General features: G+C 39.4%; 1 protein-coding gene and 1 pseudogene across 1 annotated transcript in view; both read left to right on the top strand.

Annotated features, from left to right (window-relative positions):
• LOC130907982 (C-type lectin domain family 11 member A-like) overlaps window positions 1–21,129 on the top strand; it is a 71,759-nt pseudogene extending 50,630 nt beyond the window's left edge.
• A 2,749-nt stretch (window positions 21,130–23,878) lies between these two features.
• Window positions 23,879–26,322, top strand: part of utrn (utrophin) — a 327,279-nt gene continuing 324,835 nt past the window's right edge. The window contains exon 1 of the mRNA XM_057822866.1: window positions 23,879–24,266. The gene's annotated coding sequence lies outside the window, so the exon portion shown is untranslated. The remainder of the gene's footprint in view (window positions 24,267–26,322) is intronic.

The following is a 26,322-nucleotide window of genomic DNA, read 5'->3' as shown; positions in this document are numbered from 1 at the left end:
GCGGAAGAAAACGTTCCAAAAACATGTCAGGACTCTCGGCAGAGCCCAAATATACCAAAAAAGTTGACTTTTGAGAAAAGTCAATTTTTGACTTTTTTGTAAGGGGGGGTGCTTACGCAATTTTTCAAAATTTCAAAAACGGTCAAAAAACACTTTTGGGCCAAGGAGCGGCGGGAAATGTTCCAAAAACATGTCAGGACTCTCGGCAGAGGCCAAATATCCCAAAAAAGTTAACTTTTGAGAAAAGTCAATTTTTGACTTTTTTTTAAGGGGGGGTGCTTACGCAATTTTTCAAAATTTCAAAAACGGTCAAAAAACCCTTTTGGGCCAAGGAGCGGCGGGAAACGTTCCAAAAAAATGTCAGGACTCTCGGCAGAGCCCAAATATCCCAAAAAAGTTGACTTTTGAGAAAAGTCCATTTTTGACTTTTTTGTAAGGGGGGGTGCTTACGCAATTTTTCAAAATTTCAAAAACGGTCAAAAAACACTTTTGGGCCAAGGAGCGGCGGGAAACGTTCCAAAAACATGTCAGGACTCTCGGCAGAGCCCAAATATCCCAAAAAAGTTGTCTTTTTAGAAAAGTCAATTTTTGACTTTTTTGTAAGGGGGGGTGCTTACGCAATTTTTCAAAATTTCAAAAACGGTCAAAAATATTTTTTGGGCCAAGGAGTGGCGGAAACGTTCCAAAAACATGTCAGGACTCTCGGCAGAGCCCAAATATCCCCAAAAAGTTGACTTTTGAAAAAAGTCAATTTTTGACTTTTTTGTAAGGGGGGGTGCTTACGCAATTTTTCAAAATTTCAAAAACGGTCAAAAAACACTTTTGGGCCAAGGAGCGCTGGGAAACGTTCCAAAAGCATATCAGGACTCTCGGCAGAGCCCAAATATCCCAAAAAAGTTGTCTTTTGAGAAAAGTCAATTTTTGACTTTTTTGTAAGGGGGGGTGCTTACGGAATTTTTCAAAATTTTCAAAAACGGTCAAAAAACACTTTTGGGCCAAGGAGCGGAAGAAAACGTTCCAAAAACATGTCAGGACTCTCGACAGAGCCCAAATATCCCAAAAAAGTTGACTTTTGAGAAAAGTCCATTTTTGACTTTTTTGTAAGGGGGGGAGCTTACGCAATTTTTCAAAATTTAAAAAACGGTCAAAAAACACTTTTGGGCCAAGGAGCGCTGGGAAACGTTCCAAAAGCATATCAGGACTCTCGGCAGAGCCCAAATATCCCAAAAAAGTTGTCTTTTGAGAAAAGTCTATTTTTGACTTTTTTGTAAGGGGGGGTGCTTACGCAATTTTTCAAAATTTCAAAAACGGTCAAAAATAACTTTTGGGCCAAGGAGTGGCGGGAAACTTTCCAAAAACATGTCAGGACTCTCGGCAGAGCCCAAATATCCCCAAAAAGTTGACTTTTGGAAAAAGTCAATTTTTGACTTTTTTGTAAGGGGGGGTGCTTACGCAATTTTTCAAAATTTCAAAAACGGTCAAAAAACACTTTTGGGCCAAGGAGCGGCGGGAAAAGTTCCAAAAACATGTCAGGACTCTCGGCAGAGCCCAAATATCCCAAAAAAGTTGACTTTTGAGAAAAGTCAATTTTTGACTTTTTTGTAAGGGGGGGGTGCTTACGCAATTTTTCAAAATTTCAAAAACGGTCAAAAAACACTTTTGGGCCAAGGAGCGCTAGGAAACGTTACAAAACCATATCAGGACTCTCGGCAGAGCCCAAATATCCCAAAAAAGTTGACTTTTGAGAAAAGTCCATTTTTGACTTTTTTGTAAGGGGGGGTGCTTACGCAATTTTTCAAAATTTCAAAAACGGTCAAAAATAACTTTTGGACCAAGGAGTGGCGGGAAACGTTCCAAAAATATGTCAGGACTCTCGGCAGAGCCCAAATATCCCCAAAAAGTTGACTTTTGAAAAAAGTCAATTTTTTACTTTTTTTGTAAGGGGGGGTGCTTAAGCAATTTTTCAAAATTTCAAAAACGGTCAAAAAACACTTTTGGGCCAAGGAGCGGCGGGAAACGTTCCAAAAGCATATCAGGACTCTCGGCACGGCCCAAATATGCCAAAAAAGTTGACTTTTGAGAAAAGTCAATTTTTGACTTTCTTGTAAGGGGGGGTGCTTTCGCAATATTTCAAAATTTCAAAAACAGTCAAAAAACACTTTTGGGCCAAGGAGCGGCGGGAAACGTTCCAAAAACATGTCAGGACTCTCGGCAGAGCCCATATATCCCAAAAAAGTTGACTTTTGAGAAAAGTCAATTTTTGACTTTTTTGTAAGGGGGGGTGCTTACGCAATTTTTCAAAATTTCAAAAACAGTCAAAAAACACTTTTGGGCCAAGGACCGGAAGAAAACTTTCCAAAAACATGTCAGGACTCTCGGCAGAGCCCAAATATCCCAAAAAAGTTGACTTTTGAGAAAAGTCAATTTTTGACTTTTTTGTAAGGGGGGGTGCTTACGCAATTTTTGAAAATTACAAAAACGGTCAAAAAACACTTTTGGGCCAAGGAGCGCTGGGAAACGTTCCAAAAGCATATCAGGACTCTCGGCAGAGCCCAAATATCCCAAAAAAGTTGTCTTTCGAGAAAAGTCAATTTTTGACTTTTTTGTAAGGGGGGGTGCTTACGCAATTTTTCAAAATTTCAAAAACGGTCAAAAAACACTTTTGGGCCAAGGAGTGGAAGAAAACGTTCCAAAAACATGTCAGGACTCTCGGCAGAGCCCAAATATCCCCAAAAAGTTGACTTTTGAGAAAAGTCAATTTTTGACTTTTTTGTAAGGGGGGGTGCTTACGCAATTTTTCAAAATTTCAAAAAAGGTCAAAAATCACTTTTGGGCCAAGGAGCGGAAGAAAACGTTCCAAAAACATGTCAGGACTCTCGGCAGAGCCCAAATATCCCAAAAAAGTTGTCTTTTGAGAAAAGTCAATTTTTGACTTTTTTGTAAGGGGGGGTGCTTATGCAATTTTTCAAAATTTCAAAAACGGTCAAAAATAACTTTTGGGCCAAGGAGTGGCGGGAAACGTTCCAAAAACATGTCAGGACTCTCGGCAGAGCCCAAATATCCCAAAAAAGTTGACTTTTCAGAAAAGTCAATTTTTGACTTTTTTGTAAGGGGGGGTGCTTATGCAATTTTTCAAAATTTCAAAAACGGTCAAAAATCACTTTTGGGCCGAGGAGCGGAAAAAAACGTTCCAAAAACATGTCAGGACTCTCGGCAGGGCCCAAATATCCCAAAAGAGTTGACTTTTGAGAAAAGTCAATTTTTGACTTTTTTGTAAGGGGGGGTGCTTACGCAATTTTTCAAAATTTCAAAAACGGTCAAAAATCACTTTTGGGCCAAGGAGCGGAAGAAAACGTTCCAAAAACATGTCAGGACTCTCGGCAGAGCCCAAATATCCCAAAAAAGTTGACTTTTGAGAAAAGTCAATTTTTGACTTTTTTGTAAGGGGGGTTGCTTACGCAATTTTTCAAAATTTCAAAAACGGCAAAAAACACTTTTGGGCCAAGGAGCGGAAGAAAACGTTCCAAAAACATGTCAGGACTCTCGGCAGAGCCCAAATATACCAAAAAAGTTGACTTTTGAGAAAAGTCAATTTTTGACTTTTTTGTAAGGGGGGGTGCTTACGCAATTTTTCAAAATTTCAAAAACGGTCAAAAAACACTTTTGGGCCAAGGAGCGGCGGGAAATGTTCCAAAAACATGTCAGGACTCTCGGCAGAGGCCAAATATCCCAAAAAAGTTAACTTTTGAGAAAAGTCAATTTTTGACTTTTTTGTAAGGGGGGGTGCTTACGCAATTTTTCAAAATTTCAAAAACGGTCAAAAAACACTTTTGGGCCAAGGAGCGGCGGGAAACGTTCCAAAAAAATGTCAGGACTCTCGGCAGAGCCCAAATATCCCAAAAAAGTTGACTTTTGAGAAAAGTCAATTTTTGACTTTTTTGTAAGGGGGGGTGCTTACGCAATTTTTCAAAATTTCAAAAACGGTCAAAAAACACTTTTGGACCAAGGAGCGCTAGGAAACGTTACAAAAGCATATCAGGACTCTCGGCAGAGCCCAAATATCCCAAAAAAGTTGACTTTTGAGAAAAGTCCATTTTTGACTTTTTTGTAAGGGGGGGTGCTTACGCAATTTTTCAAAATTTCAAAAACGGTCAAAAAACACTTTTGGGCCAAGGAGCGGCGGGAAACGTTCCAAAAACATGTCAGGACTCTCGGCAGAGCCCAAATATCCCAAAAAAGTTGTCTTTTTAGAAAAGTCAATTTTTGACTTTTTTGTAAGGGGGGGTGCTTACGCAATTTTTCAAAATTTCAAAAACGGTCAAAAATATTTTTTGGGCCAAGGAGTGGCGGAAACGTTCCAAAAACATGTCAGGACTCTCGGCAGAGCCCAAATATCCCTAAAAAGTTGACTTTTGAAAAAAGTCAATTTTTGACTTTTTTGTAAGGGGGGGTGCTTACGCAATTTTTCAAAATTTCAAAAACGGTCAAAAAACACTTTTGGGCCAAGGAGCGCTGGGAAACGTTCCAAAAGCATATCAGGACTCTCGGCAGAGCCCAAATATCCCAAAAAAGTTGTCTTTTGAGAAAAGTCAATTTTTGACTTTTTTGTAAGGGGGGGTGCTTACGGAATTTTTCAAAATTTTCAAAAACGGTCAAAAAACACTTTTGGGCCAAGGAGCGGAAGAAAACGTTCCAAAAACATGTCAGGACTCTCGACAGAGCCCAAATATCCCAAAAAAGTTGACTTTTGAGAAAAGTCCATTTTTGACTTTTTTGTAAGGGGGGGTGCTTACGCAATTTTTCAAAATTTAAAAAACGGTCAAAAAACACTTTTGGGCCAAGGAGCGCTGGGAAACGTTCCAAAAGCATATCAGGACTCTCGGCAGAGCCCAAATATCCCAAAAAAGTTGTCTTTTGAGAAAAGTCAATTTTTGACTTTTTTGTAAGGGGGGGTGCTTACGCAATTTTTCAAAATTTCAAAAACGGTCAAAAATAACTTTTGGGCCAAGGAGTGGCGGGAAACTTTCCAAAAACATGTCAGGACTCTCGGCAGAGCCCAAATATCCCCAAAAAGTTGACTTTTAGAAAAAGTCAATTTTTGACTTTTTTGTAAGGGGGGGTGCTTACGCAATTTTTCAAAATTTCAAAAACGGTCAAAAAACACTTTTGGGCCAAGGAGCGGCGGGAAAAGTTCCAAAAACATGTCAGGACTCTCGGCAGAGCCCAAATATCCCAAAAAAGTTGACTTTTGAGAAAAGTCAATTTTTGACTTTTTTATAAGGGGGGGTGCTTACGCAATTTTTCAAAATTCAAAAACGGTCAAAAAACACTTTTGGGCCAAGGAGCGCTAGGAAACGTTACAAAACCATATCAGGACTCTCGGCAGAGCCCAAATATCCCAAAAAAGTTGTCTTTCGAGAAAAGTCAATTTTTGACTTTTTTGTAAGGGGGGGTGCTTACGCAATTTTTCAAAATTTCAAAAAAGGTCAAAAATCACTTTTGGGCCAAGGAGCGGAAGAAAACGTTCCAAAAACATGTCAGGACTCTCGGCAGAGCCCAAATATCCCAAAAAAGTTGTCTTTTGAGAAAAGTCAATTTTTGACTTTTTTGTAAGGGGGGGTGCTTATGCAATTTTTCAAAATTTCAAAAACGGTCAAAAATAACTTTTGGGCCAAGGAGTGGCGGGAAACGTTCCAAAAACATGTCAGGACTCTCGGCAGAGCCCAAATATCCCAAAAAAGTTGACTTTTCAGAAAAGTCAATTTTTGACTTTTTTGTAAGGGGGGGTGCTTATGCAATTTTTCAAAATTTCAAAAACGGTCAAAAATCACTTTTGGGCCGAGGAGCGGAAGAAAACGTTCCAAAAACATGTCAGGACTCTCGGCAGGGCCCAAATATCCCAAAAGAGTTGACTTTTGAGAAAAGTCAATTTTTGACTTTTTTGTAAGGGGGGGTGCTTACGCAATTTTTCAAAATTTCAAAAACGGTCAAAAATCACTTTTGGGCCAAGGAGCGGAAGAAAACGTTCCAAAAACATGTCAGGACTCTCGGCAGAGCCCAAATATCCCAAAAAAGTTGACTTTTGAGAAAAGTCAATTTTTGACTTTTTTGTAAGGGGGGTTGCTTACGCAATTTTTCAAAATTTCAAAAACGGCAAAAAACACTTTTGGGCCAAGGAGCGGAAGAAAACGTTCCAAAAACATGTCAGGACTCTCGGCAGAGCCCAAATATACCAAAAAAGTTGACTTTTGAGAAAAGTCAATTTTTGACTTTTTTGTAAGGGGGGGTGCTTACGCAATTTTTCAAAATTTCAAAAACGGTCAAAAAACACTTTTGGGCCAAGGAGCGGCGGGAAATGTTCCAAAAACATGTCAGGACTCTCGGCAGAGGCCAAATATCCCAAAAAAGTTAACTTTTGAGAAAAGTCAATTTTTGACTTTTTTGTAAGGGGGGGTGCTTACGCAATTTTTCAAAATTTCAAAAACGGTCAAAAAACACTTTTGGGCCAAGGAGCGGCGGGAAACGTTCCAAAAAAATGTCAGGACTCTCGGCAGAGCCCAAATATCCCAAAAAAGTTGACTTTTGAGAAAAGTCAATTTTTGACTTTTTTGTAAGGGGGGGTGCTTACGCAATTTTTCAAAATTTCAAAAACGGTCAAAAAACACTTTTGGACCAAGGAGCGCTAGGAAACGTTACAAAAGCATATCAGGACTCTCGGCAGAGCCCAAATATCCCAAAAAAGTTGACTTTTGAGAAAAGTCCATTTTTGACTTTTTTGTAAGGGGGGGTGCTTACGCAATTTTTCAAAATTTCAAAAACGGTCAAAAAACACTTTTGGGCCAAGGAGCGGCGGGAAACGTTCCAAAAACATGTCAGGACTCTCGGCAGAGCCCAAATATCCCAAAAAAGTTGTCTTTTTAGAAAAGTCAATTTTTGACTTTTTTGTAAGGGGGGGTGCTTACGCAATTTTTCAAAATTTCAAAAACGGTCAAAAATATTTTTTGGGCCAAGGAGTGGCGGAAACGTTCCAAAAACATGTCAGGACTCTCGGCAGAGCCCAAATATCCCTAAAAAGTTGACTTTTGAAAAAAGTCAATTTTTGACTTTTTTGTAAGGGGGGGTGCTTACGCAATTTTTCAAAATTTCAAAAACGGTCAAAAAACACTTTTGGGCCAAGGAGCGCTGGGAAACGTTCCAAAAGCATATCAGGACTCTCGGCAGAGCCCAAATATCCCAAAAAAGTTGTCTTTTGAGAAAAGTCAATTTTTGACTTTTTTGTAAGGGGGGGTGCTTACGGAATTTTTCAAAATTTTCAAAAACGGTCAAAAAACACTTTTGGGCCAAGGAGCGGAAGAAAACGTTCCAAAAACATGTCAGGACTCTCGACAGAGCCCAAATATCCCAAAAAAGTTGACTTTTGAGAAAAGTCCATTTTTGACTTTTTTGTAAGGGGGGGTGTTTACGCAATTTTTCAAAATTTAAAAAACGGTCAAAAAACACTTTTGGGCCAAGGAGCGCTGGGAAACGTTCCAAAAGCATATCAGGACTCTCGGCAGAGCCCAAATATCCCAAAAAAGTTGTCTTTTGAGAAAAGTCAATTTTTGACTTTTTTGTAAGGGGGGGTGCTTACGCAATTTTTCAAAATTTCAAAAACGGTCAAAAATAACTTTTGGGCCAAGGAGTGGCGGGAAACTTTCCAAAAACATGTCAGGACTCTCGGCAGAGCCCAAATATCCCCAAAAAGTTGACTTTTAGAAAAAGTCAATTTTTGACTTTTTTGTAAGGGGGGGTGCTTACGCAATTTTTCAAAATTTCAAAAACGGTCAAAAAACACTTTTGGGCCAAGGAGCGGCGGGAAAAGTTCCAAAAACATGTCAGGACTCTCGGCAGAGCCCAAATATCCCAAAAAAGTTGACTTTTGAGAAAAGTCAATTTTTGACTTTTTTATAAGGGGGGGTGCTTACGCAATTTTTCAAAATTCAAAAACGGTCAAAAAACACTTTTGGGCCAAGGAGCGCTAGGAAACGTTACAAAACCATATCAGGACTCTCGGCAGAGCCCAAATATCCCAAAAAAGTTGACTTTTGAGAAAAGTCCATTTTTGACTTTTTTGTAAGGGGGGGGTGCTTACGCAATTTTTCAAAATTTCAAAAACGGTCAAAAATAACTTTTGGACCAAGGAGTGGCGGGAAACGTTCCAAAAATATGTCAGGACTCTCGGCAGAGCCCAAATATCCCCAAAAAGTTGACTTTTGAAAAAAGTCAATTTTTTACTTTTTTGTAAGGGGGGGTGCTTAAGCAATTTTTCAAAATTTCAAAAACGGTCAAAAAACACTTTTGGGCCAAGGAGCGGCGGGAAACGTTCCAAAAGCATATCAGGACTCTCGGCACGGCCCAAATATGCCAAAAAAGTTGACTTTTGAGAAAAGTCAATTTTTGACTTTCTTGTAAGGGGGGGTGCTTTCGCAATATTTCAAAATTTCAAAAACAGTCAAAAAACACTTTTGGGCCAAGGAGCGGCGGGAAACGTTCCAAAAACATGTCAGGACTCTCGGCAGAGCCCATATATCCCAAAAAAGTTGACTTTTGAGAAAAGTCAATTTTTGACTTTTTTGTAAGGGGGGGTGCTTACGCAATTTTTCAAAATTTCAAAAACAGTCAAAAAACACTTTTGGGCCAAGGACCGGAAGAAAACTTTCCAAAAACATGTCAGGACTCTCGGCAGAGCCCAAATATCCCAAAAAAGTTGACTTTTGAGAAAAGTCAATTTTTGACTTTTTTGTAAGGGGGGGTGCTTACGCAATTTTTGAAAATTACAAAAACGGTCAAAAAACACTTTTGGGCCAAGGAGCGCTGGGAAACGTTCCAAAAGCATATCAGGACTCTCGGCAGAGCCCAAATATCCCAAAAAAGTTGTCTTTCGAGAAAAGTCAATTTTTGACTTTTTTGTAAGGGGGGGTGCTTACGCAATTTTTCAAAATTTCAAAAACGGTCAAAAAACACTTTTGGGCCAAGGAGCGCTGGGAAACGTTCCAAAAACATGTCAGGACTCTCGGCAGAGCCCAAATATCCCCAAAAAGTTGACTTTAGAGAAAAGTCAATTTTTGACTTTTTTGTAAGGGGGCGTGCTTACGCAATTTTTCAAAATTTCAAAAACGGTCAAAAAACACTTTTGGGCCAAGGAGCGGCGGGAAACGTTCCAAAAACATGTCAGGACTCTCGGCAGAGCCCAAATATCCCAAAAAAGTTGACTTTTGAGAAAAGTCAATTTTTGACTTTTTTGTAAGGGGGGGTGCTTACGCAATTTTTCAAATTTTCAAAAACGGTCAAAAAACACTTTTGGGCCAAGGAGTGGAAGAAAACGTTCCAAAAACATTTCAGGACTCTCAGCAGAGCCCAAATATCCCCAAAAAGTTGACTTTTGAGAAAAGTCAATTTTTGACTTTTTTGTAAGGGGGGGTGCTTACGCAATTTTTCAAATTTTCAAAAAAGGTCAAAAATCACTTTTGGGCCAAGGAGCGGAAGAAAACGTTCCAAAAACATGTCAGGACTCTCGGCAGAGCCCAAATATCCCAAAAAAGTTGACTTTTGAGAAAAGTCAATTTTTGACCTTTTTGTAAGGGGGGGTGCTTATGCAATTTTTCAAAATTTCAAAAACGGTCAAAAATAACTTTTGGGCCAAGGAGTGGCGGGAAACGTTCCAAAAACATGTCAGGACTCTCGGCAGAGCCCAAATATCCCAAAAAAGTTGACTTTTCAGAAAAGTCAATTTTTGACTTTTTTGTAAGGGGGGGTGCTTATGCAATTTTTCAAAATTTCAAAAACGGTCAAAAATCACTTTTGGGCCGAGGAGCGGAAGAAAACGTTCCAAAAACATGTCAGGACTCTCGGCAGGGCCCAAATATCCCAAAAGAGTTGACTTTTGAGAAAAGTCAATTTTTGACTTTTTTGTAAGGGGGGGTGCTTACGCAATTTTTCAAAATTTCAAAAACGGTCAAAAATCACTTTTAGGCCAAGGAGCGGAAGAAAACGTTCCAAAAACATGTCAGGACTCTCGGCAGAGCCCAAATATCCCAAAAAAGTTGACTTTTGAGAAAAGTCAATTTTTGACTTTTTTGTAAGGGGGGTTGCTTACGCAATTTTTCAAAATTTCAAAAACGGCAAAAAACACTTTTGGGCCAAGGAGCGGAAGAAAACGTTCCAAAAACATGTCAGGACTCTCGGCAGAGCCCAAATATACCAAAAAAGTTGACTTTTGAGAAAAGTCAATTTTTGACTTTTTTGTAAGGGGGGTGCTTACGCAATTTTTCAAAATTTCAAAAACGGTCAAAAAACACTTTTGGGCCAAGGAGCGGCGGGAAATGTTCCAAAAACATGTCAGGACTCTCGGCAGAGGCCAAATATCCCAAAAAATTTAACTTTTGAGAAAAGTCAATTTTTGACTTTTTTGTAAGGGGGGGTGCTTACGCAATTTTTCAAAATTTCAAAAACGGTCAAAAAACACTTTTGGGCCAAGGAGCGGCGGGAAACGTTCCAAAAACATGTCAGGACTCTCGACAGAGCCCAAATATCCCAAAAAAGTTGACTTTTGAGAAAAGTCCATTTTTGACTTTTTTGTAAGGGGGGGTGCTTACGCAATTTTTCAAAATTTAAAAAACGGTCAAAAAACACTTTTGGGCCAAGGAGCGCTGGGAAACGTTCCAAAAGCATATCAGGACTCTCGGCAGAGCCCAAATATCCCAAAAAAGTTGTCTTTTGAGAAAAGTCAATTTTTGACTTTTTTGTAAGGGGGGGTGCTTACGCAATTTTTCAAAATTTCAAAAACGGTCAAAAAACACTTTTGGGCCAAGGAGCGCTAGGAAACGTTACAAAACCATATCAGGACTCTCGGCAGAGCCCAAATATCCCAAAAAAGTTGACTTTTAGAAAAAGTCAATTTTTGACTTTTTTGTAAGGGGGGGTGCTTACGCAATTTTTCAAAATTTCAAAAACGGTCAAAAAACACTTTTGGGCCAAGGAGCGGCGGGAAAAGTTCCAAAAACATGTCAGGACTCTCGGCAGAGCCCAAATATCCCAAAAAAGTTGACTTTTGAGAAAAGTCAATTTTTGACTTTTTTATAAGGGGGGGTGCTTACGCAATTTTTCAAAATTCAAAAACGGTCAAAAAACACTTTTGGGCCAAGGAGCGCTAGGAAACGTTACAAAACCATATCAGGACTCTCGGCAGAGCCCAAATATCCCAAAAAAGTTGTCTTTCGAGAAAAGTCAATTTTTGACTTTTTTGTAAGGGGGGGTGCTTACGCAATTTTTCAAAATTTCAAAAAAGGTCAAAAATCACTTTTGGGCCAAGGAGCGGAAGAAAACGTTCCAAAAACATGTCAGGACTCTCGGCAGAGCCCAAATATCCCAAAAAAGTTGTCTTTTGAGAAAAGTCAATTTTTGACTTTTTTGTAAGGGGGGGTGCTTATGCAATTTTTCAAAATTTCAAAAACGGTCAAAAATAACTTTTGGGCCAAGGAGTGGCGGGAAACGTTCCAAAAACATGTCAGGACTCTCGGCAGAGCCCAAATATCCCAAAAAAGTTGACTTTTCAGAAAAGTCAATTTTTGACTTTTTTGTAAGGGGGGGTGCTTATGCAATTTTTCAAAATTTCAAAAACGGTCAAAAATCACTTTTGGGCCGAGGAGCGGAAGAAAACGTTCCAAAAACATGTCAGGACTCTCGGCAGGGCCCAAATATCCCAAAAGAGTTGACTTTTGAGAAAAGTCAATTTTTGACTTTTTTGTAAGGGGGGGTGCTTACGCAATTTTTCAAAATTTCAAAAACGGTCAAAAATCACTTTTGGGCCAAGGAGCGGAAGAAAACGTTCCAAAAACATGTCAGGACTCTCGGCAGAGCCCAAATATCCCAAAAAAGTTGACTTTTGAGAAAAGTCAATTTTTGACTTTTTTGTAAGGGGGGTTGCTTACGCAATTTTTCAAAATTTCAAAAACGGCAAAAAACACTTTTGGGCCAAGGAGCGGAAGAAAACGTTCCAAAAACATGTCAGGACTCTCGGCAGAGCCCAAATATACCAAAAAAGTTGACTTTTGAGAAAAGTCAATTTTTGACTTTTTTGTAAGGGGGGGTGCTTACGCAATTTTTCAAAATTTCAAAAACGGTCAAAAAACACTTTTGGGCCAAGGAGCGGCGGGAAATGTTCCAAAAACATGTCAGGACTCTCGGCAGAGGCCAAATATCCCAAAAAAGTTAACTTTTGAGAAAAGTCAATTTTTGACTTTTTTGTAAGGGGGGGTGCTTACGCAATTTTTCAAAATTTCAAAAACGGTCAAAAAACACTTTTGGGCCAAGGAGCGGCGGGAAACGTTCCAAAAAAATGTCAGGACTCTCGGCAGAGCCCAAATATCCCAAAAAAGTTGACTTTTGAGAAAAGTCAATTTTTGACTTTTTTGTAAGGGGGGGTGCTTACGCAATTTTTCAAAATTTCAAAAACGGTCAAAAAACACTTTTGGACCAAGGAGCGCTAGGAAACGTTACAAAAGCATATCAGGACTCTCGGCAGAGCCCAAATATCCCAAAAAAGTTGACTTTTGAGAAAAGTCCATTTTTGACTTTTTTGTAAGGGGGGGTGCTTACGCAATTTTTCAAAATTTCAAAAACGGTCAAAAAACACTTTTGGGCCAAGGAGCGGCGGGAAACGTTCCAAAAACATGTCAGGACTCTCGGCAGAGCCCAAATATCCCAAAAAAGTTGTCTTTTTAGAAAAGTCAATTTTTGACTTTTTTGTAAGGGGGGGTGCTTACGCAATTTTTCAAAATTTCAAAAACGGTCAAAAATATTTTTTGGGCCAAGGAGTGGCGGAAACGTTCCAAAAACATGTCAGGACTCTCGGCAGAGCCCAAATATCCCTAAAAAGTTGACTTTTGAAAAAAGTCAATTTTTGACTTTTTTGTAAGGGGGGGTGCTTACGCAATTTTTCAAAATTTCAAAAACGGTCAAAAAACACTTTTGGGCCAAGGAGCGCTGGGAAACGTTCCAAAAGCATATCAGGACTCTCGGCAGAGCCCAAATATCCCAAAAAAGTTGTCTTTTGAGAAAAGTCAATTTTTGACTTTTTTGTAAGGGGGGGTGCTTACGGAATTTTTCAAAATTTTCAAAAACGGTCAAAAAACACTTTTGGGCCAAGGAGCGGAAGAAAACGTTCCAAAAACATGTCAGGACTCTCGACAGAGCCCAAATATCCCAAAAAAGTTGACTTTTGAGAAAAGTCCATTTTTGACTTTTTTGTAAGGGGGGGTGTTTACGCAATTTTTCAAAATTTAAAAAACGGTCAAAAAACACTTTTGGGCCAAGGAGCGCTGGGAAACGTTCCAAAAGCATATCAGGACTCTCGGCAGAGCCCAAATATCCCAAAAAAGTTGTCTTTTGAGAAAAGTCAATTTTTGACTTTTTTGTAAGGGGGGGTGCTTACGCAATTTTTCAAAATTTCAAAAACGGTCAAAAATAACTTTTGGGCCAAGGAGTGGCGGGAAACTTTCCAAAAACATGTCAGGACTCTCGGCAGAGCCCAAATATCCCCAAAAAGTTGACTTTTAGAAAAAGTCAATTTTTGACTTTTTTGTAAGGGGGGGTGCTTACGCAATTTTTCAAAATTTCAAAAACGGTCAAAAAACACTTTTGGGCCAAGGAGCGGCGGGAAAAGTTCCAAAAACATGTCAGGACTCTCGGCAGAGCCCAAATATCCCAAAAAAGTTGACTTTTGAGAAAAGTCAATTTTTGACTTTTTTATAAGGGGGGGTGCTTACGCAATTTTTCAAAATTCAAAAACGGTCAAAAAACACTTTTGGGCCAAGGAGCGCTAGGAAACGTTACAAAACCATATCAGGACTCTCGGCAGAGCCCAAATATCCCAAAAAAGTTGACTTTTGAGAAAAGTCCATTTTTGACTTTTTTGTAAGGGGGGGGTGCTTACGCAATTTTTCAAAATTTCAAAAACGGTCAAAAATAACTTTTGGACCAAGGAGTGGCGGGAAACGTTCCAAAAATATGTCAGGACTCTCGGCAGAGCCCAAATATCCCCAAAAAGTTGACTTTTGAAAAAAGTCAATTTTTTACTTTTTTGTAAGGGGGGGTGCTTAAGCAATTTTTCAAAATTTCAAAAACGGTCAAAAAACACTTTTGGGCCAAGGAGCGGCGGGAAACGTTCCAAAAGCATATCAGGACTCTCGGCACGGCCCAAATATGCCAAAAAAGTTGACTTTTGAGAAAAGTCAATTTTTGACTTTCTTGTAAGGGGGGGTGCTTTCGCAATATTTCAAAATTTCAAAAACAGTCAAAAAACACTTTTGGGCCAAGGAGCGGCGGGAAACGTTCCAAAAACATGTCAGGACTCTCGGCAGAGCCCATATATCCCAAAAAAGTTGACTTTTGAGAAAAGTCAATTTTTGACTTTTTTGTAAGGGGGGGTGCTTACGCAATTTTTCAAAATTTCAAAAACAGTCAAAAAACACTTTTGGGCCAAGGACCGGAAGAAAACTTTCCAAAAACATGTCAGGACTCTCGGCAGAGCCCAAATATCCCAAAAAAGTTGACTTTTGAGAAAAGTCAATTTTTGACTTTTTTGTAAGGGGGGGTGCTTACGCAATTTTTGAAAATTACAAAAACGGTCAAAAAACACTTTTGGGCCAAGGAGCGCTGGGAAACGTTCCAAAAGCATATCAGGACTCTCGGCAGAGCCCAAATATCCCAAAAAAGTTGTCTTTCGAGAAAAGTCAATTTTTGACTTTTTTGTAAGGGGGGGTGCTTACGCAATTTTTCAAAATTTCAAAAACGGTCAAAAAACACTTTTGGGCCAAGGAGCGCTGGGAAACGTTCCAAAAACATGTCAGGACTCTCGGCAGAGCCCAAATATCCCCAAAAAGTTGACTTTAGAGAAAAGTCAATTTTTGACTTTTTTGTAAGGGGGCGTGCTTACGCAATTTTTCAAAATTTCAAAAACGGTCAAAAAACACTTTTGGGCCAAGGAGCGGCGGGAAACGTTCCAAAAACATGTCAGGACTCTCGGCAGAGCCCAAATATCCCAAAAAAGTTGACTTTTGAGAAAAGTCAATTTTTGACTTTTTTGTAAGGGGGGGTGCTTACGCAATTTTTCAAATTTTCAAAAACGGTCAAAAAACACTTTTGGGCCAAGGAGTGGAAGAAAACGTTCCAAAAACATTTCAGGACTCTCAGCAGAGCCCAAATATCCCCAAAAAGTTGACTTTTGAGAAAAGTCAATTTTTGACTTTTTTGTAAGGGGGGGTGCTTACGCAATTTTTCAAATTTTCAAAAAAGGTCAAAAATCACTTTTGGGCCAAGGAGCGGAAGAAAACGTTCCAAAAACATGTCAGGACTCTCGGCAGAGCCCAAATATCCCAAAAAAGTTGACTTTTGAGAAAAGTCAATTTTTGACCTTTTTGTAAGGGGGGGTGCTTATGCAATTTTTCAAAATTTCAAAAACGGTCAAAAATAACTTTTGGGCCAAGGAGTGGCGGGAAACGTTCCAAAAACATGTCAGGACTCTCGGCAGAGCCCAAATATCCCAAAAAAGTTGACTTTTCAGAAAAGTCAATTTTTGACTTTTTTGTAAGGGGGGGTGCTTATGCAATTTTTCAAAATTTCAAAAACGGTCAAAAATCACTTTTGGGCCGAGGAGCGGAAGAAAACGTTCCAAAAACATGTCAGGACTCTCGGCAGGGCCCAAATATCCCAAAAGAGTTGACTTTTGAGAAAAGTCAATTTTTGACTTTTTTGTAAGGGGGGGTGCTTACGCAATTTTTCAAAATTTCAAAAACGGTCAAAAATCACTTTTAGGCCAAGGAGCGGAAGAAAACGTTCCAAAAACATGTCAGGACTCTCGGCAGAGCCCAAATATCCCAAAAAAGTTGACTTTTGAGAAAAGTCAATTTTTGACTTTTTTGTAAGGGGGGTTGCTTACGCAATTTTTCAAAATTTCAAAAACGGCAAAAAACACTTTTGGGCCAAGGAGCGGAAGAAAACGTTCCAAAAACATGTCAGGACTCTCGGCAGAGCCCAAATATACCAAAAAAGTTGACTTTTGAGAAAAGTCAATTTTTGACTTTTTTGTAAGGGGGGTGCTTACGCAATTTTTCAAAATTTCAAAAACGGTCAAAAAACACTTTTGGGCCAAGGAGCGGCGGGAAATGTTCCAAAAACATGTCAGGACTCTCGGCAGAGGCCAAATATCCCAAAAAATTTAACTTTTGAGAAAAGTCAATTTTTGACTTTTTTGTAAGGGGGGGTGCTTACGCAATTTTTCAAAATTTCAAAAACGGTCAAAAAACACTTTTGGGCCAAGGAGCGGCGGGAAACGTTCCAAAAACATGTCAGGACTCTCGACAGAGCCCAAATATCCCAAAAAAGTTGACTTTTGAGAAAAGTCCATTTTTGACTTTTTTGTAAGGGGGGGTGCTTACGCAATTTTTCAAAATTTAAAAAACGGTCAAAAAACACTTTTGGGCCAAGGAGCGCTGGGAAACGTTCCAAAAGCATATCAGGACTCTCGGCAGAGCCCAAATATCCCAAAAAAGTTGTCTTTTGAGAAAAGTCAATTTTTGACTTTTTTGTAAGGGGGGGTGCTTACGCAATTTTTCAAAATTTCAAAAACGGTCAAAAAACACTTTTGGGCCAAGGAGCGCTAGGAAACGTTACAAAACCATATCAGGACTCTCGGCAGAGCCCAAATATCCCCAAAAAGTTGACTTTTGAAAAAAGTCAATTTTTTACTTTTTTGTAAGGGGGGGTGCTTAAGCAATTTTTCAAAATTTCAAAAACGGTCAAAAAACACTTTTGGGCCAAGGAGCGGCGGGAAACGTTCCAAAAGCATATCAGGACTCTCGGCACGGCCCAAATATGCCAAAAAAGTTGACTTTTGAGAAAAGTCAATTTTTGACTTTCTTGTAAGGGGGGGTGCTTTCGCAATATTTCAAAATTTCAAAAACAGTCAAAAAACACTTTTGGGCCAAGGAGCAGCGGGAAACGTTCCAAAAACATGTCAGGACTCTCGGCAGAGCCCATATATCCCAAAAAAGTTGACTTTTGAGAAAAGTCAATTTTTGACTTTTTTGTAAGGGGGGGTGCTTACGCAATTTTTCAAAATTTCAAAAACAGTCAAAAAACACTTTTGGGCCAAGGACCGGAAGAAAACTTTCCAAAAACATGTCAGGACTCTCGGCAGAGCCCAAATATCCCAAAAAAGTTGACTTTTGAGAAAAGTCAATTTTTGACTTTTTTGTAAGGGGGGGTGCTTACGCAATTTTTGAAAATTACAAAAACGGTCAAAAAACACTTTTGGGCCAAGGAGCGCTGGGAAACGTTCCAAAAGCATATCAGGACTCTCGGCAGAGCCCAAATATCCCAAAAAAGTTGTCTTTCGAGAAAAGTCAATTTTTGACTTTTTTGTAAGGGGGGGTGCTTACGCAATTTTTCAAAATTTCAAAAACGGTCAAAAAACACTTTTGGGCCAAGGAGCGCTGGGAAACGTTCCAAAAACATGTCAGGACTCTCGGCAGAGCCCAAATATCCCCAAAAAGTTGACTTTTGAGAAAAGTCAATTTTTGACTTTTTTGTAAGGGGGCGTGCTTACGCAATTTTTCAAAATTTCAAAAACGGTCAAAAAACACTTTTGGGCCAAGGAGCGGCGGGAAACGTTCCAAAAACATGTCAGGACTCTCGGCAGAGCCCAAATATCCCAAAAAAGTTGACTTTTGAGAAAAGTCCATTTTTGACTTTTTTGTAAGGGGGGGTGCTTACGCAATTTTTCAAATTTTCAAAAACGGTCAAAAAACACTTTTGGGCCAAGGAGTGGAAGAAAACGTTCCAAAAACATTTCAGGACTCTCGGCAGAGCCCAAATATCCCCAAAAAGTTGACTTTTGAGAAAAGTCAATTTTTGACTTTTTTGTAAGGGGGGGTGCTTACGCAATTTTTCAAATTTTCAAAAACGGTCAAAAAACACTTTTGGGCCAAGGAGCGGCGGGAAACGTTCCAAAAACATGTCAGGACTCTCGGCAGAGCCCAAATATCCCAAAAAAGTTGACTTTTGAGAAAAGTCAATTTTTGACTTTTTTGTAAGGGGGGGTGCTTACGCAATTTTTCAAATTTTCAAAAACGGTCAAAAAACACTTTTGGGCCAAGGAGTGGAAGAAAACGTTCCAAAAACATTTCAGGACTCTCGGCAGAGCCCAAATATCCCCAAAAAGTTGACTTTTGAGAAAAGTCAATTTTTGACTTTTTTGTAAGGGGGGGTGCTTACGCAATTTTTCAAATTTTCAAAAACGGTCAAAAAACACTTTTGGGCCAAGGAGCGGCGGGAAACGTTCCAAAAACATGTCAGGACTCTCGGCAGAGCCCAAATATCCCAAAAAAGTTGACTTTTGAGAAAAGTCAATTTTTGACTTTTTTGTAAGGGGGGGTGCTTACGCAATTTTTCAAAATTTCAAAAACGGTCAAAAAACACTTTTGGGCCAAGGAGCGCTGGGAAACGTTCCAAAATCATATCAGGACTCTCGGCAGAGCCCAAATATCCCAAAAAAGTTGTCTTTTGAGAAAAGTCAATTTTTGACTTTTTTGTAAGGGGGGGTGCTTACGCAATTTTTGAAAATTACAAAAACGGTCAAAAAACACTTTTGGGCCAAGGAGTGGCGGGAAACGTTCCAAAAACATGTCAGGACTCTCGGAAGAGCCCAAATATCCCAAAAAAGTTGACTTTTGAGAAAAGTCAATTTTTGACTTTTTTGTAAGGGGGGGTGCTTACGCAATTTTTGCAAATTTCAAAAATGGTCAAAAAACACTTTTGGGCCAAGGAGCGGCGGGAAACGTTCCAAAAACATGGCAGGACTCTCGGCACGGCCCAAATATCCCAAAAAAGTTGACTTTTTTGTAAGGGGGGGTGCTTACGCAATTTTTCAAAATTTCAAAAACTGTCAAAAAACACTTTTGGGCCAAGGAGCGGCGGGAAACGTTCCAAAAACATGTCAGGACTCTCAGCACGGCCCAAATATGCCAAAAAAGTTGACTTTTGAGAAAAGTATTTGCATCAGGTTTCTCCCGCCACTGTGGAAAAAGTCTCAAGGAGATGTTACAGATGTTCTTCCAAATTCAGAAATCGAGCCCACCAATTTGGCTTTGGACTATCAAGCCTCCCACAACTAAGTTTGTGTGTGTTTCCTCTAATTAACTCAATGACTGCCATTGATAGGGTGACCATATTTTGATTTCCAAAAAAGAGGACACTCAGCCCGGCCTCAAGATACTTGAATTTTACTCGAAGTTCACTCAAAGATGCCTATATCACTTTAATATATTTAAAGTCTGCCCCCTCACTCTGGATGGAAAAATGCATTTTGAAAAAAAAAATAAAAATAATGACCTATATATAATATATATATATATTTATATATATATATATATATATATATATTTATATGACATGCAGACCCATGGAAATGTAGTCCAGTCAAAAAACATACACACAGTAGACTATGTGCCAACTAAACATTTTATAAATTACTATAACAACAATTGTCCTTGACAAATTGTTATTCCCATTCAATTGATATTCTCATTCAATGTTCGAGATTGCACACAAACAATAACTGAAAAAAACTGACAAACTATTCAACCAGCATGTTTCCAAACGTAGCAGTTCAAAACTACGTTTCCCATAATGCCTAGCGTGGTTTAGCTTACTGATAGTTAGCTGAGGCAAAAATCAAACTTTGCTATATAAGTTTACAATCATCGGCAGCGCAACAATGCGACACCAAACGGGATTTTACAGTCAAAGCTCCGACAGAAGTCAACAGTTGCCATTATATACGTATTTATCGTAAAAAACTTAACAACTGGGCAGGCGTTGTGGCCAAATCGTCAACCCAGTAGATGGCGGTAATGCCTCTTGATAGGGATAAACTGCCAACAAAAACAAGAAGAACTACTCCTTCCCTCCCTTCTGGTAGGAGCCATGTCAACTGTTGCCACCCAGCGGCCGGAGGGATTCTCTTCAAATTGGTCCCGTGAAAAATCATAAAAACCAGACATTTTTATGAATTTATAAAACCTGCCCGGACGACGAGGATACTACGTGAAAGTAGAACTTGTCCGGGCAAAAGAGGACGTTTGGTCACCCTAGCCATTGACAACAAATGCTAATGCTAATTGACGAAATTTGTGTCTTCTTTTTCAGTGACCAGACTAACTGGGATAAACCAGGCCGTCCACAAGCTCAATGTGGGCCACTACACTCTGGAAGTTATGGTGGACCAGCTAATGGAGCGCCTGACCAGGATGGATGGTAGCGAGTCATGCTAATGCTAACCTGTGTCACTTCTTGGTTTAGCCGAGTTTCTCGGTTTATCTAAAACATCTCAGCTAAAATGACGGAACTTGAGGACAAAATCCGGGAAGTCTGTCAGTACAGTAAAGACAACCAGAAAGAGACAGGGAGACTGGAAGGTAAGCTTGTTTCGCAGGTTTTCAGTCATTTGGTTACATCTGCCAATTTTTTTTTTTGGTCATACAGGTTGCCAGAAGGGCCTGTGAGTGGGCTACAAATGCTACCCAGTGTACCACAACTATCAAGACTACGCAGGCGCATCCAGGAAGTGCCAAGAACGCGGAGGCCGCATGACTATGCTGCAAAACCATCGCGAACAGGAGGCAGTTTCCAGTTACGTCAAGTCTTTCGTCCAGCCGGGCAACTGGCCTGTGTGGCTCGGTGTCAATGACCTGGCGGACGAAGGTGTGTATGTCTTTAACGACGGAACGCCCGTCTCCTACTTCCAGTGGTGCAGGCACTTCCTATCGAGTCAGCCGTATGGAGGCGAGAGTGAGAACTGCGTATCAATGGCATCAGATGACGGTGACCGGTGGGACCAACTCCTGCGACATGAACATGACATGTGACATGTGAGTTTGATGACCGGGTGGTGCATTAAATGAACTCCTAGAACTCCAGTGGCCTCAATTTCTATTGACGTCGAATGATCGCTGTCAACCCTCCCGGTTCAGGTGGATTGGATGTCTCTCGCCGTCAATGGCAGCTAAAGAGTTATTGATCATGGTTTTTATATGACAGTTGTATTCAAATTATAGTTAAATGATTCGGTATGAATGATAGACGGTTGGATTTATAATGCTGTGTTCAATAGTCACCACTAGGTGTCAGAAACTATCTGTTAAAATAAAAACATTTTTCATTCAGTGTTTTCTTAAAACATGGAAATTGTGTAAAAATTATGACAGTCCGAACTACTATAAATGTGTGTTACTACGTTCTTATTTGTGATTAGATTAGAAAGCCAAGGAAATGTAAGGGTTACTTGGTAATTGCCCATTAATAATCATCACACTGACATTATACATGGGACAAACACGAAAATGACCTCTAAAAAAAGAGCTAATTTGGTTTTTAAAATTATATTATGTCCCTTTATGACTCTTCTGTTTTGATATAGGTGATAGGCAGTTGCCTAGGGTTGCTTTCTCAAAGGGGTGGCACTGATACGAGTCAAAAAATACAAATATAAAGTCCTACATTGCCTATTTTTTCATTTATTTGTATATTTATCTATTTGTCGATGTCACAACAGGGGACAAAAAGCTTTCTACCAGGCCATCACGCAATCCTGAGGCTCTCGTGTGATGTTTCAAGAAACCGAATACCCTTTGACCCCAGGAGTTCTATCTTCCTGTGGGGTCACACAGGGGTCGGGGGTGTCTTATCGCAATCGTAGCCTACTCAGCACTTGGGAAAGAAGACGAATCCCTTATTTTCAAGACCGGCTGGCTGTATTACAGAATTCATAGAACCAGTTACAATTTTTGCTTTTGTTCTATAAGTTCCGACTGTTTGTAAAATCATCAAACGTGTACGGCTTTGTTGTAGCTAGACATGTGCCGATTACCGTGGTGTGAAAACATCACGGTTTCAAAACCGCAAAAATTTTCAGTCCTACCGGCCCGACAGTATCAGCTATTTTTTATGTCCCAAAAATGCATAGAGAAATCCCTCGCTTGAAGCTGCAAGGCTCAACCCTCCCCCACCGGTTGTTAGTCAGTGTCAGTGAGTCAGCTGTTGTACACGATGCCTGGAGGAGGTGAAACTCCTGAAGTTTTTCCCCCATTGAAGAAAACAAAATCGCTGGTATGGGAATACTTCAGCTACAGAAAAGTTACAGATGGCCGCAGCTTAGAGGAGGAGGGCCAACCAACATGTAAAACATAATTTCGGAGGGTGGCTGGAGGCAATACCTCCAATATAATTTCGCATTTATACAAAATTAAAGGTCAGTGAACACTGTCACGAAAGTTTCCCAACAGGTACGAGCGGTAACTGCAGCATGTTTAGCGGTGGCAAAACGTGATGTTTTTTTTCTGTGGCAACTGTCTGTGTTGAGAAATAGAGTGTGTGTATAATGTAAACATGATACGAGTCATACACACATGCTTTTTATGGAAAATAATTCAATTATTGTTGTTCTGATGGTAATTATGTTGAGCTGTGGCTGTGGGTTTAGGCTCACCTAAATGACTGCATTTATTTCAATTGTATTCAGTATAGTTTTTTTTTTTTTCAAATTTATTTTGACTTAACATTATACTTTATGTTCCAATTTGCTAATATGTTTTGAAAAAATAAAAATCCTATTCAATGGAAAAAAGTTTTTGAAATTAACAAATTTTAGAGCTGTAATTGCAATACTGGGAAACCGTGATATTTCGGCTTAAGGTTATCATTCCGTCAGAATCTCATACAGGCACATGCCTAGTTGTAGCACAAATATTTTCCCTTCTTTTTAGAATTACAACTGAATGCAACACACTCCAGTGTGTTCATGATTTTTCTTACCTCACTAAATGCCACAGTCTTCTTTTTGTAGCTGTAGAAATGGCAACCCTAGACGAAATAGTCATTCATCTCTTAATTGTGTTACTAGTCAGGACAAAGAGCACACAAAAACACTGACCTTAAGCTATATATCATGGCTATCAAATAAACACTCAAACAGCTTTCCATAGACAGGTTATTTGACACCGTTTGGTTTGGGTAACTGAGCTGCGTTAAGGAAGAATCCACAAAGGCGCCTTGGCAACCGAGAAGGTGGAGGCCTTACAGATGAGTTGCCGGTCAAGAGCTGCTTTATCTACATAGCAGCGAGTCTTTCCCTGGATCTATAATTCAGTGTCATTGTAATTCAGGTGGTGCTTGCAGACTAAGTGGAGTGCAATTAAAAAAAAAAAAAAAATACAATTAACAATTGCTATTGTTTGATTTACATAAAATTGAGTCACATCGTTTTAATTTCCCAAATAGATCAGCACTCAAAAAAATTACAATAAATTACTTTGTTAGGAAAAGAAGAAGAGGGAATTTATTTTTGAAAAATTGCTTTTTATTCTCCCCCCTTTTAATTAAAATTTAATGGAATCGCGGGTTGAGTGTTGTTAGGTCACGTGACGCTCACCGCGCCATGTTTCCATCGTGGCGTCGGGAAACTTTTGCAGCCAAGTAGGGAAAGCTGCTGAGTTACTGTCAGTGAAGTACTGATGAACAGTAAGCTTCCTACCACTCGTTTCAAAATAAAATAATACAATGTGATGCTTGACGATTTTGACAATATTTGACTAAAACCTATGCATTTGCCTTTTTTTAGTGTCTATATTAAACGAATAAAACAATAAAAAGAGGTATTTACGTAAATATAACTGAAAACGTTATTCTCCTTGGTGCTTTTGTTTTGAAAAACAACTGTCAGCTTTTCTTTTTTTTTCACTCCTTAGTGGTACTTTGACAAGTGTCGCCAGGAGGGTAAAAAAACACACACCAGGAACAAAGTTGTGATTCGCGGCTGTCTCGCCACACATTCCCCTATTCCCTAAGAATATTTCACATTTTCAAACAGGGCACCTCCTTGCGTGTGAACAACACTTCGACTTTTGGATTTTTAAGTTAACAAGGAACTTGTGCAACTTTTGATTTTCCTTGCATTTTTTGGATAATCGCAGTGGAATTACTTTGGGAGTTTTCACATCACTTTTCTAAGGAGCGAGTGTCCTGCATATCGAACATGTCTTTGGATCCTCTCAAGTGGAATCTACTTTTGCGCTTTTCATGACTCGGTTTATCACACTTTGCCCCAAATTGGACGATTTGGTCTTGTTTCGAAGCGGTGCACGTCTCCTTAATCCCTTCCGGTGACAGCAGAGGTGAGTTGTCTCCTTTCGGTTTGGTAAGCCTAAGTATACACCGCAAAAAAACAAAATGCATAAAACATGATCAGAAAAAGTCAAACTTTTCGAACATTTTCATTGCGTTGCTTCCCTCGTGATGTCAATGTTCACCAAACCTGATGGAAGAGGAACTGGAATCGTCAATCAATTTAAAGGGCCAGTACACTTCCAAAATGTCTTGAAGCGAAGGTGTTTACAGGTAACACCCTCTTGATGAATATATGCAATTTTAAAATGAGTTTCCATTTCATTACCCTTTTCGACATGGGTGTGTAGAAAACGGAAACTTTCGTAACTAATCAGTTTAATAAAATAAACATGATAAAACCAATAGTAGTGTTAAATAAAAATATGCGTTCTTTACATAATAGGTCCACTAAAAGAAAAGTCACCCGACTTACGAGTTTTCTGACATAAGGGATGTGTCACTGGTGCATTTTATTTGGTGACAGTCAACCCAACTCACTAAAAAACAAGCAGTCTTTAATCTGTTCATTGCCACTCCAAGCTAAAATATATGCTCAAACTAAATATTAAACAAATGTAATCACACATTTGGATTGTTTAACCTTGATAAAAGAATTAAGAGTTGATACGTTGTCCAGATTTAAACCTATGTCTGCCACCATGGCACACACACTAGGAGCAACACATATCCATTAAATTGAAGCAGAAAAACTTTTTTTAAGAAAGTAAAATATCGTAGGAGGATAGCTGTCCTTTTTAAAAACATATTTCCAACTTGTGTGTTGTTTTTGTGGAGGAGTCTGGAGCACATCAGAGGTATTTTCATTCATTTGAATGGTGAAAGATATTTTGGGATTCAAGGTTTTTGAGTTAAGACAAGATCAGTGCTTCTCAGTGATTTTCTGTGAGCCCCCACATCCCCCCCTCCCCACCCCCACCGCGAGACATAAACGTGTCCCGCACCCCAACTCTCTGCCACCACTGTAAATAGTATGAAATGTCTAGGACAGAGGGACAGTTTTATTTTTTTTTTCTGTAGGCAGTATCGGCTCCTTCGCTATGGTGTGGGGTTATTTTGCACTGAGCAACATGGTATGCCACCTTATATGATGCTAACAGTGCTTGCTGGTCTACTGATATAACACTGACAAAGCGGGACGATTGTTGGCAATATTTGGGATGTTTTCGCAAAAAAAAAAAAAAAAAAAAAAATTCAAGCGGCTTATCAATGTTATTGGGGTGTAATGTCTTTAAGTGACGTCTTAATTTATTTGGCTTCACACTGTCCGCTGCCAACGTTTTTGGACACTGTAGAAGCACTGTCTTTCCTTTTCTCCCACTGTATTAAAAGTGAAACCAAATTTGTTCTGAATGTGATATTGCTTATGAGTCAATTTTTTTGTCCATAAATGTAATTTTTTTATTTTTTATTTTTTAAACAAAACCATGTCTACCTCACTGGAGGAATTATTTCTCTTGTAAAGCATTTAAATTGATTGTAGATGGGAAGGCCCTTCATCTATTTTCTTTAGTGAGTTAAGTTGACATAGAAAGTCCTCTTACAAATGAAAATTGGTTAGATTTTGTTGTTGCTGTTGTTTGTGCAATAATGCGCAATCTATCATATTGTATTTGATGTTAATATTTAAATGCATGGTTGTGTTTGTATGTTTGGTTCAAAAATACTGCACACACTCAGAAAATGAGAGTGCCATTGCCACACACTGAGTGGATGTGCAATTACACTATACTGTAGTACGTCAAAAAAGTATTTTCCCCAAGGTCAATAAGTCCCTCCCTAGCATCGCCCCATTATTTGAGAAGGACTGGACTAGAGCATGGTCACTAGAGGTGGGAATCTTGGGGCACCTAACGATTCGATAATGATTCAGAGGCTACGATTCGATTATAAATTGAGTATTGATGCCCCCCCCCCCCCCCCCCAGCTAGACAGACAGACAGAGTTTTAATAGTCATTGACACACAGACATGACAACAAAATTACGGTCGATGAATGAGCATCGGCATCAGCTATTAGCTGCTTTTAATGTTTGGTATATTTGTT

The sequence above is a fragment of the Corythoichthys intestinalis genome, chromosome 19, assembly GCF_030265065.1.
Source record: "Corythoichthys intestinalis isolate RoL2023-P3 chromosome 19, ASM3026506v1, whole genome shotgun sequence".
Taxonomy (NCBI): Eukaryota; Metazoa; Chordata; class Actinopteri; order Syngnathiformes; family Syngnathidae; genus Corythoichthys; species Corythoichthys intestinalis.
The sequence above is the reverse complement of the archived record's forward strand: the minus strand, read 5'-3'. Positions and strand labels throughout refer to the sequence as shown.